Consider the following 12,047-nt stretch of genomic DNA (forward strand, 5'->3'; position numbering starts at 1 on the left):
TGTACCTCGATATTTAATACCATTTTCAAAATCGACAATTCTCTTCCAGAGAAGCACATTTTGAATATTTTTTCACCATTTTCAAATATTACCACTGAAACCATTATTTTTGTACTTTTTGCTTTAATTCAAGCAAATGTAACGATATTCATCCAAAAAACTAATTAAATTCAATTTTCAATAAGAAATCGTTGTCACAGATTTTGTATCTTGAAGGAAAAAAAACATGCGATTTTTTCGGTACACTTTTGAATGCATTTTTTTCTGGACAAATTTTTGACCGAATTCAGCTTAAATACCTGGAAAATACTCATTAAAAGGGATTTCATCTCGATTGATCAATAAATAAAAATGTACCTCGATATTTAATACCATTTTCAAAATCGACAATTCTCTTCCAGAGAAGCACATTTTGAATATTTTTTCACCATTTTCAAATATTACCACTGAAACCATTATTTTTGTACTTTTTGCTTTAATTCAAGCAAATGTAACGATATTCATCCAAAAAACTAATTAAATTCAATTTTCAATAAGAAATCGTTGTCACAGATTTTGTATCTTGAAGGAAAAAAAACATGCGATTTTTTCGGTACACTTTTCAATGCATTTTTTTCTGGACATATTTTTGACCGAATTCAGCTTAAATACCTGTAAAATACTCATTAAAAGAGATTTCATCTCGATTGATCAATAAATAAAAATGTACCTCGATATTTAATACCATTTTCAAAATCGACGTTTCTCTTCCAGAGAAGCACTTTTTGAGTATTTTTTCACTATTTTCAAATATTACCACTGAAACCATTATTTTTGTACTTTTTGCTTTAATTCAAGCAAATGTAACGATATTCATTCAAAAAAATAATTAAATTCAATTTTCAATAAGAAATCGTTGTCACAGATTTTGTATCTTGAAGAAAAAAAACATGCGATTTTTAACTTTTCAACAATACCTGAAAACCATTTAATTTATGAGCTTCCGTGGCTCAATGGTTAGCGCGTTCGGCTGTTAACGAATAGGTTGGTGGTTCGAGCCCACCCGGCAGCGGTGTTGTAGGATCTCAAGTGTAACGTAGAAAGCGTAAGTTTTCCACAATACGTGACTACCATTTAATTTTTGGGCTTCCGTAGCGCAATGGTTAGCGCGTTCAGCTGTTAACCAATAGGTTGGTGGTTCGAGCCCACCCGGCAGCGGTGTTGTGAGGTCTCAGATGTGACGTAAAAAGTCAAGGTTTTTACACAATACCTTACGAGCATTTAGTTTTTGGGCTTCCGTGGCGCAATGGTTAGCGCGTTCGGCTGTTAACCAATAGGTTGGTGGTTCGAGCCCATCCGGGAGCGGTGTTGTGAGGTCTCAGATTTGAAGTAAAAAGTCAAAGTTTTACCTCAATACCTGAGGAAAATTTAATTTTTGGGCTTCAGTGGCGCAATGGTCAGCGCGTTCAGCTGTTAACCGAAAGGTTGGTTGTTCGAGCCTAAACGAGAGAGGTTTTGTGGGGTCTCAGATGCAGCGTGAAAAGTCGTAACATTTCAACAATACCTGACAACCATTTAATTTCTGAGCTTCCGTGGCTCAATGGTTAGCGCGTTCGGCTGCTATTCAAAAGACTGGTGGTTTGAGCTCTCCCAGGAGCGGTGTTGAAACGTCTCAGATGTAACGTAAAATGTCAGAGTTTTTCCACAATACATGACGAACATTTAATTTTTGGGCTTCCGAGGCGCAAAAATTAGCGCGTTAAGCTGTTAATCGAAAGGTTGGTGGTTCAAGCCCACCCAGGAGCGGTGTTTTGGGATCTCAAATGTAACGTAAAAAGCCATAGTTTTCCACAATACCTGACGACCATTTAATTTTTGGGCTTCCGTTGCGCAATGGTCAGCGCGTTCGGCTGTTAACCAATAGGTTGTTGGTTCGAGCCCATCCGGGAGCGGTGTTGTGAGGTCTCAGATGTGACGTAAAAGTCAAGGTTTTTACACAATACCTGACGAGCATTTAGTTTTTGGGCTTCCGTGGGGCAATGGTTAGCGCGTTCAGCTGTTAATCTAAAGGTTGGTGGTTCGAGCCCACCCGGGAGAAGTATTGTGGGGTCTCAGATGTAGCGTAAAAAGTCAAAACTTTTCCACAATACGTGACAACCATTTAATTTCTGAGCTTCCGTGGCTCAATGGTTAGCGCGTTCGGCTATTAACCAATAGGTTGGTGGTTCGAGCCCACCCGGGAGCCGTGTTGTGGGATCTCAAATGTAACGTAGAAAGTCAAAGTTTTTCCACAATACCTGACGACCATTTAATTTTTTAGGCTTCCGTGGCTCAATGGTTAGAGCGTCCGGCTGCTAACCGAAAGGTTGGTGGTTCGAGCCCACCCGGGAGAGGTGTTGTGAGGTCTCAGATGTGACGTAAAAAGTCAAGGTTTTTACACAATACCTTACGAGCATTTAGTTTTTGGGCTTCCGTGGCGCAATGGTTAGCGCGTTCGGCTGTTAACCAATAGGTTGGTGGTTCGAGCCCATCCGGGAGCGGTGTTGTGAGGTCTCAGATTTGAAGTAAAAAGTCAAAGTTTTACCTCAATACCTGAGGAAAATTTAATTTTTGGGCTTCAGTGGCGCAATGGTCAGCGCGTTCAGCTGTTAACCGAAAGGTTGGTTGTTCGAGCCTAAACGAGAGAGGTTTTGTGGGGTCTCAGATGCAGCGTGAAAAGTCGTAACATTTCAACAATACCTGACAACCATTTAATTTCTGAGCTTCCGTGGCTCAATGGTTAGCGCGTTCGGCTGCTATTCAAAAGACTGGTGGTTTGAGCTCTCCCAGGAGCGGTGTTGAAACGTCTCAGATGTAACGTAAAATGTCAGAGTTTTTCCACAATACATGACGAACATTTAATTTTTGGGCTTCCGAGGCGCAAAAATTAGCGAGTTAAGCTGTTAATCGAAAGGTTGGTGGTTCAAGCCCACCCAGGAGCGGTGTTTTGGGATCTCAAATGTAACGTAAAAAGCCATAGTTTTCCACAATACCTGACGACCATTTAATTTTTGGGCTTCCGTTGCGCAATGGTCAGCGCGTTCGGCTGTTAACCAATAGGTTGTTGGTTCGAGCCCATCCGGGAGCGGTGTTGTGAGGTCTCAGATGTGACGTAAAAGTCAAGGTTTTTACACAATACCTGACGAGCATTTAGTTTTTGGGCTTCCGTGGGGCAATGGTTAGCGCGTTCGGCTGTTAACCAATAGGTTGGTGGTTCGAGCCCACCCGGCAGCGGTGTTGTGAGGTCTCAGATGTGCCGTAAAAAGTCAAGGTTTTTACACAATACCTGACGAGCATTTAGTTTTTGGGCTTCCGTGGCGCAATGGTTAGCGCGTTCGGCTGTTAACCAATAGGTTGGTGGTTCGAGCCCATCCGGGAGCGGTGTTGTGAGGTCTCAGATTTGAAGTAAAAAGTCAAAGTTTTACCTCAATACCTGAGGAAAATTTAATTTTTGGGCTTCAGTGGCGCAATGGTCAGCGCGTTCAGCTGTTAACCGAAAGGTTGGTTGTTCGAGCCTAAACGAGAGAGGTTTTGTGGGGTCTCAGATGCAGCGTGAAAAGTCGTAACTTTTCAACAATACCTGACAACCATTTAATTTCTGAGCTTCCGTGGCTCAATGGTTAGCGCGTTCGGCTGCTGTTCAAAAGACTGGTGGTTTGAGCTCTCCCAGGAGCGGTGTTGAAACGTCTCAGATGTAACGTAAAATGTCAGAGTTTTTCCACAATACATGACGAACATTTAATTTTTGGGCTTCCGTGGCTCAATGGTTAGCGCGTTCGGCTATTAACCAATAGGTTGGTGGTTCGAGCCCACCCGGGAGCCGTGTTGTGGGATCTCAAATGTAACGTAGAAAGCCAAAGTTTTTCCACAATACCTGACGACCATTTAATTTTTTAGGCTTCCGTGGCTCAATGGTTAGAGCGTCCGGCTGCTAACCGAAAGGTTGGTGGTTCGAGCCCACCCGGGAGAGGTGTTGTGAGGTCTCAGATGTGACGTAAAAAGTCAAGGTTTTTACACAATACCTGACGAGCATTTAGTTTTTGGGCTTCCGTGGCGCAATGATTAGCGCGTGCAGCTGTTAACCGAAAGGTTGGTGGTTCGAGCCCATCTGGGAGCGGTGTTGTGGGGTCTCAGATGTAGCGTGAAAAGTCAAAACTTTTCCACAATACCTGACGACCATTTAATTTTTGGGGCTTCCGTTGCGCAATGGTTAGCGCGTTCAGCTGTTAATCGAAAGGTTGGTGGTTCGAGCCCACCCGGGAGAGGTGTTGTGGGGTCTCAGATGTAGCGTAAAAAGTCAAAACCTTTCAACAATACGTGACACCATTTAATTTCTGAGCTTCCGTGGCTCAATGGTTAGCTCGTTCGGCTTTTAACCAATAGGTTGGTGGTTCGAGCCCACCCGGGAGCGGTGTTGTGGGATCTCAAGTGTAACGTAGAAAGCCAAAGTTTTCCACAATACCTGACGACCATTAAATTTTTGGGCTTCCGTGGCGCAATGGTTAGCGCGTTCGGCTGTTAACCAATAGGTTGGTGGTTCGAGCCCATCCGGGAGCGGTGTTGTGAGGTCTCAGATGTGACGTAAAAAGTCAAGGTTTTTCCTCAATACCTGACGAAAATTTAATTTTTGGGCTTCAGTGGCTCAATGGTCAATGCGTTCAGCTGTTAACCGAAAGGTTGGTGGTTCGAGCCCAAACGAGAGAGGTTTTGTGGGGTCTCAGATGTAGCGTGAAAAGTCGTTACTTTTCAACAATACCTGACAACCATTTAATTTCTGAGCTTCCGTGGCTCAATGGTTAGCGCGTTCGGCTGTTAACCAATAGGTTGGTGGTTCGAGGCCATCCGGGAGCGGTGTTGTGAGGTCTCAGATGTAACGTAAAATGTCAGAGTTTTTCCACAATACCTGACGACCATTTAATTTTTGGGCTTCCGAGGCGCACTAATTAGCGCGTTCAGCTGTTAATCGAAAGGTTGGTGGTTCGAGCCCATCCGGGAGCGGTGTTGTGAGGTCTCAGATGTAACGTAAATTGTCAGTTTTTCCACAATACCTGACGACCATTTAATTTTTGGGCTTCCGTGGCGCAATGGTTAGATGGTTCAGCTGTTAATCGAAAGGTTGGTGGTTCGAGCCCACCCGGGAGAGGTGTTATGGGGTCAGATGTAGCGTAAAAAGTCAAAACTTTTCCACAATACCCAACAACCATTAAATTTCTGAGCTTCCGTGGCTCAATGGCTAGCGCGTTCGGCTGTTAACCAATAGGTTGGTGGTTATAGCCCATCCGGGAGCGGTGTTGTCACGTCTCAGATGTAACGTAAAATGTCAGAGTTTTTCCACAATACCTGACGAACATTTAATTTTTGGGCTTCCGTGGCGCAATGGTTAGCGCGTTCAGCTGTTAATCGAAAGGTTGGTGGTTCGAGCCCACCCGGAAGAGGTGTTGTAAGGTCTCAGATGTAGCGTAAAAAGTCAAAACGTTTCCACAATACGTGACAACCATTTAATTTCTGAGCTTCCGTGGCTCAATGGTTAGCTCGTTTCGCTGTTAACCAATAGGTTGGTGGTTCGAGCCCACCCGGGAGCGGTGTTGTGGGATCTCAAGTGTAACGTAGAAAGCCAAAGTTTTCCACAATACCTGACGACCATTTAATTTTTTGCTTCCGTGGCGCAATGGTTAGCGCGTTCGGCTGTTAACCAATAGGTTGGTGGTTCGAGCCCATCCGGGAGCGGTGTTGTGAGGTCTCAGATGTGACGTAAAAAGTCAAGGTTGTTCCTCAATACCTGACGAAAATTTAATTTTTGGGCTTCCGTGGCGCAATGGTTAGATGGTTCAGCTGTTAATCGAAAGGTTGGTGGTTCGAGCCCACCCGGGAGGGGTGTTATGGGGTCAGATGTAGCGTAAAAAGTCAAAACGTTTCCACAATACCCAACAACCATTAAATTTCTGAGCTTCCGTGGCTCAATGGTTAGCGCGTTCGGCTGTTAACCAATAGGTTGGTGGATATAGCCCATCCAGGAGCGGTGTTGTCACGTCTCAGATGTAACGTAAAATGTCAGAGTTTTTCCACAATACCTGACGAACATTTAATTTTTGGGCTTCTGTGGCACAATGGTTAGCGCGTTCAGCTGTTAATCGAAAGGTTGGTGGTTCAAGCCCACCCGGAAGAGGTTTTGTGAAGTCTCAGATGTGACGTAAAAAGTCAAGGTTGTTCCTCAATACCTGACGAAAATTTAATTTTGGGCTTCCGTGGCGCAATGGTTAGCGCGTTCAGCTGTTAATCGAAAGGTTGGTGGTTCGAGCCCATCCGGGAGCGGTGTTGTGAAGTCTCAGATGTGACGTAAAAAGTCAAGGTTGTTCCTCAATACCTGACGAAAATTTAATTTTTGGGCTTCCGTGGCGCAATGGTTAGCGCGTTCAGCTGGCTATCGAAAGGTTGGTGGTTCCAGCCCACCCGGAAGAGGTGTTGTGGGGTCTCAGATGTAGCGTAAAAAGTCAAAACGTTTCCACAATACGTGACAACCATTTAATTTCTGAGCTTCCGTGGCTCAATGGTTAGCTCGTTCGGCTCTTAACCAATAGGTTGGTGGTTCGAGCCCACCCGGGAGCGGTGTTGTGGGATCTCAAGTGTAACGTAGAAAGCCAAAGTTTTCCACAATACCTGACGACCATTTAATTTTTTGCTTCCGTGGCGCAATGGTTAGCGCGTTCGGCTGTTAACCAATAGGTTGGTGGTTCGAGCCCATCCGGGAGCGGTGTTGTGAAGTCTCAGATGTGACGTAAAAAGTCAAGGTTGTTCCTCAATACCTGACGAAAATTTAATTTTTGGGCTTCCGTGTTGCAATGGTTAACCCGTTCAGCTGTTAATCGAAAGGTTGGTGGTTCGAGCCCACCCGGAAGAGGTGTTGTGGGGTCTCAGATGTAGCGTAAGAAGTCAAAACTTTTCCACAATAGGTGACAACCTTATAATTTTTGGGCTTCCGTGGCGCAATGGTTAACGCGTTCGGCTGTTAACCAATAGGTTGGTGGTTCGAGCCCATCCGGGAGCGGTGTTGGGTGGTCTCAGATGTGACGTAAAAAGTCAAGGTTTTTCCTCAATACCTGACGAAAATTTAATTTTTGGGCTTCAGTGGCTCAATGGTCAATGCGTTCAGCTGTTAACCGAAAGGTTGGAGGTTCGAGCCCAAACGAGAGAGGTTTTGTGGGGTCTCAAATGTAGCGTAAAAAGTCAAAACTTTTCCACAATACCTGAGGACCATTTAATTTTTGGGGCTTCCGTTGCGCAATGGTTAGCGTGTTCAGCTGTTAATCGAAAGGTTGGTGGTTCGAGCCCAACCGGAAGAGGTGTTGTGGGGTCTCAGATGTAGCGTAAAAAGTCAAAACCTTTCCACAATACGTGACAACCATTTAATTTCTGAACTTCCGTGGCTCGATGGTTAGCTCGTTCGGCTTTTAACCAATAGGTTGGTGGTTCAAGCCCACCCGGGAGCGGTGATGTGGGATCTCAAGTGTAACGTAGAAAGCCAAAGTTTTCCACAATACCTGACGACCATTTAATTTTTGGGCTTCCGTGGCGCAATGGTTTGCGCGTTCGGCTGTGAACCAATAGGTTGGTGGTTCGAGCCCATCCGGGAGCGGTGTTGTGAGGTCTCAGATGTGACGTAAAAAGTCAAGGTTTATCCTCAATACCTGACGAAAATTTAATTTTTGGGCTTCAGTGGCTCAATGGTCAGCGCGTTCAGCTGTTAACCGAAAGGTTGGTGGTTCGAGCCCAAACGAGAGAGGTTTTGTGGGGTCTCAGATGTAGCGTGAAAAGTCGTAACTTTTCAACAATACCTGACAACCATTTAATTTCTGAGCTTCCGTGGCTCAATGGTTAGCGCGTTCGGCTGTTAACCAATAGGTTGGTGGTTCGAGCCAATCCGGGAGCGGTGTTGTGAGGTCTCAGATGTAACGTAAAATGTCAGAGTTTTTCCACAATACCTGACGACCATTTAATTTTTGGGGCTTCCGTTGCGCAATGGTTAGCGCGTTCAGCTGTTAATCGAAAGGTTGGTGGTTCGAGCCCACCCGGAAGAGGTGTTGTGGGGTCTCAGATGTAGCGTAAAAAGTCAAAACCTTTCCACAATACGTGACAACCATTTAATTTCTGAGCTTCCGTGGCTCAATGGTTAGCGCGTTCGGCTGCTATTCAAAAGACTGGTGGTTTGAGCCCTCCCAGGAGCGGTGTTGAAACGTCTCAGATGTAACGTAGAATGTCAGAGTTTTTCCACAATACATGACGAACATTTAATTTTTGGGCTTCCGAGGCGCAATAATTAGCGCGTTCAGCTGTTAATCGAAAGGTTGGTGGTTCGAGCCCATCCGGGAGCGGTGTTGTGAGTTCTCAGATTTAGCATGAAAAGTCAAACTTTTTCCATAATACGTGATAACCATTTATTTTCTGAGCTTCCGTGACTCAATGGTTAGCTCGTTCGGCTGTTAACCAATAGGTTGGTGGTTCGAGCCCACCCGGGAGCGGTATTGTGGGATCTCAAGTGTAACGTAGAAAGCCAAAGTTTTCCACAATACCTGACGAAAATCTAATTTTTGGGCTACCGTGGCGCAATGGTTAGCGCGTTCAGCTGTTAATCGAAAGGTTGGTGGTTCGAGCCCACCCGGAAGAGGTATTGTGGGGTCTCAGATGTAGCTTAAAAAGTCAAAACTTTTCCACAATACGTGACAACCATTTAATTTCTGAGCTTCCGTGGCTCAATGAGTAGCTCGTTCGGCTTTTAACCAAAAGGTTGGTGGTTCGAGCCCACCCGGGAGCGGTGTTGTGGGATCTCAAGTGTAACGTAGAAAGCCAAAGTTTTCCACAATACCTGACGACCATTTAACTTTTGGGCTTCCGTGGCGCAATGGTTAGCGCGTTCGGCTGTTAACCAATAGGTTGGTGGTTCGAGCCCATCCGGGAGCGGTGTTGTGAGGTCTCAGATGTAGCGTGAAAAGTCGTAACTTTTCAACAATACCTGACAACCATTTAATTTTTGGGCTTCCGAGGCGCAATAATTAGCGCGTTCAGCTGTTAATCGAAAGGTTGGTGGTTCGAGCCCATCCGGGAGCGGTGTTGTGAGGTTCCAGATGCGACGTAAAAAGTCAAGGTTTTTTCACAATACCTGATGAGCATTTAATTTTTGGGCTTCCGTGGCGCAATGATTAGCGCGTTCAGCTGTTAATCGAAAGGTTGGTGGTTCAGCCCATCCGGGAGCGGTGTTGTGAGGTTTCAGATTTAGCGTGAAAAGTCAAACTTTTTCCATAATACGTGATAACCATTTATTTTCTGAGCTTCCGTGGCTCAATTGGTCAGCGCGTTCAGCTGTAACCGAAAGGTTGGTGGTTCGAGCCCAAACGAGAGAGGTTTTGTGAGGTCTCAGATGTAGCGTGAAAAGTCGTAAATTTTCAACAATACCTGACAACCATTTAATTTTTGGGCTTCCGAGGCGCAATAATTAGCGCGTTCAGCTGTTAACCGAAAGGTTGGTGGTTCGAGCCCAAACGAGAGAGGTTTTGTGGGGTCTCAGATGTAGCGTGAAAAGTCGTAACTTTTCAACAATACCTGACAACCATTTAATTTCTGAGCTTCCGTGGCTCAATGGTTAGCGCGTTCGGCTGTTAACCAATAGGTTGGTGGTTCGAGCCCATCCGGGAGCGGTGTTGTGAGGTCTCAGATGTAGCGTGAAAAGTCGTAACTTTTCAACAATACCTGACAACCATTTAATTTTTGGGCTTCCGAGGCGCAATAATTAGCACGTTCAGCTGTTAATCGAAAGGTTGGTGGTTCGAGCCCATCCGGGAGCGGTGTTGTGAGGTTCCAGATGCGACGTAAAAAGTCAAGGTTTTTCCACAATACCTGATGAGCATTTAATTTTTGGGCTTCCGAGGCGCAATAATTAGCGCGTTCAGCTGTTAACCGAAAGGTTGGTGGTTCGAGCTCAAACGAGAGAGGTTTTGTGGGGTCTCAGATGTAGCGTGAAAAGTCGTAACTTTTCAACAATACCTGACAACCATTTAATTTCTGAGCTTCCGTGGCTCAATGGTTAGCGCGTTCGGCTGTTAACCAATAGGTTGGTGGTTCGAGCCCATCCGGGAGCGGTGTTGTGAGGTCTCAGATGTAACGTAAAATGTCAGAGTTTTGCCACAATACCTGACGACCATTTAATTTTTGGGCTTCCGTGGCGCAATGGTAAGCGCATTCAGCTGTTAAACGAAAGGTTGGTGGTTCGAGCCCACCCGGGAGAGGTGTTGTGGGGTCTCAGATGTTGCGTAAAAAGTCAAAACTTTTCCACAATACGTGACAACCATCTAATTTCTGAGCTTCCGTGGCTCAATGGTTAGCGCGTTCGGCTGCTATTCAAAAGACTGGTGGTTTGAGCCCTCCCAGGAGCGGTGTTGAAACGTCACAGATGTAACGTAAAATGTCAGAGTTTTTCCACAATACATGACGAACATTTAATTTTTGGGCTTCCGAGGCGCAATAATTAGCGCGTTCAGCTGTTAATCGAAAGGTTGGTGGTTCGAGCCCATCCGGGAGCGGTGATGTGAGGTCCCAGATGTGACATAAAAAGTCAAGGTTTTTCCACAATACCTGATGAGCATTAAATTTTTGAACTTCCGTGGCGCAATGATTAGCGCGTTCAGCTGTTAATCGAAAGGTTGGTGGTTCGAGCCCATGCGGGAGCGGTGTTGTGAGTTCTCAGATTTAGCATGAAAAGTCAAACTTTTTCCTTAATACGTGATAACCATTTATTTTCTGAGCTTCCGTGACTCAATGGTTAGCTCGTTCGGCTTTTAACCAATAGGTTGGTGGTTCGGGCCCACCCGGGAGCGGTATTGTGGGATCTCAAGTGTAACGTAGAAAGCCAAAGTTTTCCTCAATACCTGACGAAAATCTAATTTTTGGGCTTCCGTGGCGCAATGGTTAGCGCGTTCAGCTGTTAATCGAAAGGTTGGTGGTTCGAGCCCACCCGGGAGAGGTGTTGTGGGGTCTCAGATGTAGCGTAAAAAGTCAAAACTTTTCCACAATACCCGACAAAAATTAAATTTCTGAGCTTCCGTGGCTTAATGGTTAGCGCGTTCGGCTGTTAACCGATAGGTTGGTGGTTCGAGCCCATCCGGGAGCGGTTTTGTCACGTCTCAGATGTAACGTAAAATGTCAGAGTTTTTCCACAATACCTGACGAACATTTAATTTTTGGGCTTCCGTGGCGCAAAGGTTAGCGCGTTCAGCTGTTAATCGAAAGGTTGGCTGTTCGAGCCCACCCGGAAGAGGTGTTGTGGGGTCTCAGATGTAGCGTAAAAAGTCAAAACTTTTCCACAATACGTGACAACCATTTAATTTCTGAGCTTCCGTGGCTCAATGGTTAGCTCGTTCGGCTGTTAACCAATAGTTTGGTGGTTCGAGCCCACCCGGGAGCGGTGTTGTGGGATCTCAAGTGTAACGTAGAAAGCCAAAGTTTTCCACAATACCTGACGACCATTTAGTTTTTGGGCTTCCGTGGCGCAATGGTTAGCGCGTTCAGCTGTTAATCGAAAGGTTGGTGGTTCGAGCCCACCCGGGAGAGGTTTTATGGGGTCTCAGATGTAGCGTAAAAAGTCAAAACTTTTCCACAATACCCGACAACCATTAAATTTCTGAGCTTCCGTGGCTCAATGGTTAGCGCGTACGGCTGTTAACCAAAAGGTTGGTGGTTCGAGCCCATCCGGGAGCGGTGTTGTGAGGTCTCAGATGTAGCGTGAAAAGTCAAACTTTTTCCAAAATACGTGATAACCATTTATTTTCTGAGCTTCCGTGGTTAAATGGTTAGCGCGTTCGGCTGTTAACCAATAGGTTTGTGGTTCGAGCCCACCCGGGAACGGTGTTTTGGGATCTCAAATGAAACGTAAATAGCCAAAGTTTTTCCACAATACCTGACGACCATTTAATTTTTGGGCTTCAGTGGCTCAATGGTTAGCGCGTTCAGTTGTTAATCGAAAGGTTGGTGGTTCGAGCCCA

The 12,047-nt window shown here is 45.5% G+C and overlaps 5 non-coding genes across 5 annotated transcripts; all 5 read left to right on the forward strand.

Annotated features, from left to right (window-relative positions):
• Positions 1 to 2,151: 2,151 nt before the first annotated feature.
• Positions 2,152 to 2,224, forward strand: TRNAN-AUU (transfer RNA asparagine (anticodon AUU)). The gene has a single exon. It is a non-coding gene; the product is annotated as a tRNA-Asn (tRNA).
• Positions 2,225 to 2,299: 75 nt separating this feature from the next.
• TRNAS-GCU (transfer RNA serine (anticodon GCU)) lies at positions 2,300 to 2,372 on the forward strand. Its single transcript has one exon. It is a non-coding gene; the product is annotated as a tRNA-Ser (tRNA).
• A 1,395-nt stretch (positions 2,373 to 3,767) lies between these two features.
• TRNAN-AUU (transfer RNA asparagine (anticodon AUU)) lies at positions 3,768 to 3,840 on the forward strand. Its single transcript has one exon. It is a non-coding gene; the product is annotated as a tRNA-Asn (tRNA).
• A 75-nt stretch (positions 3,841 to 3,915) lies between these two features.
• On the forward strand, positions 3,916 to 3,988 carry TRNAS-GCU (transfer RNA serine (anticodon GCU)). The gene has a single exon. It is a non-coding gene; the product is annotated as a tRNA-Ser (tRNA).
• A 3,590-nt stretch (positions 3,989 to 7,578) lies between these two features.
• Positions 7,579 to 7,651, forward strand: TRNAH-GUG (transfer RNA histidin (anticodon GUG)). The gene has a single exon. It is a non-coding gene; the product is annotated as a tRNA-His (tRNA).
• The last annotated feature ends 4,396 nt before the right edge of the window (positions 7,652 to 12,047 follow it).

The sequence above is a fragment of the Phalangium opilio genome, unplaced genomic scaffold, assembly GCF_054372755.1.
Source record: "Phalangium opilio isolate 3A_F unplaced genomic scaffold, DU_Popi_V2 ptg000390l_1, whole genome shotgun sequence".
In the NCBI taxonomy this organism is placed as follows: domain Eukaryota; kingdom Metazoa; phylum Arthropoda; class Arachnida; order Opiliones; family Phalangiidae; genus Phalangium; species Phalangium opilio.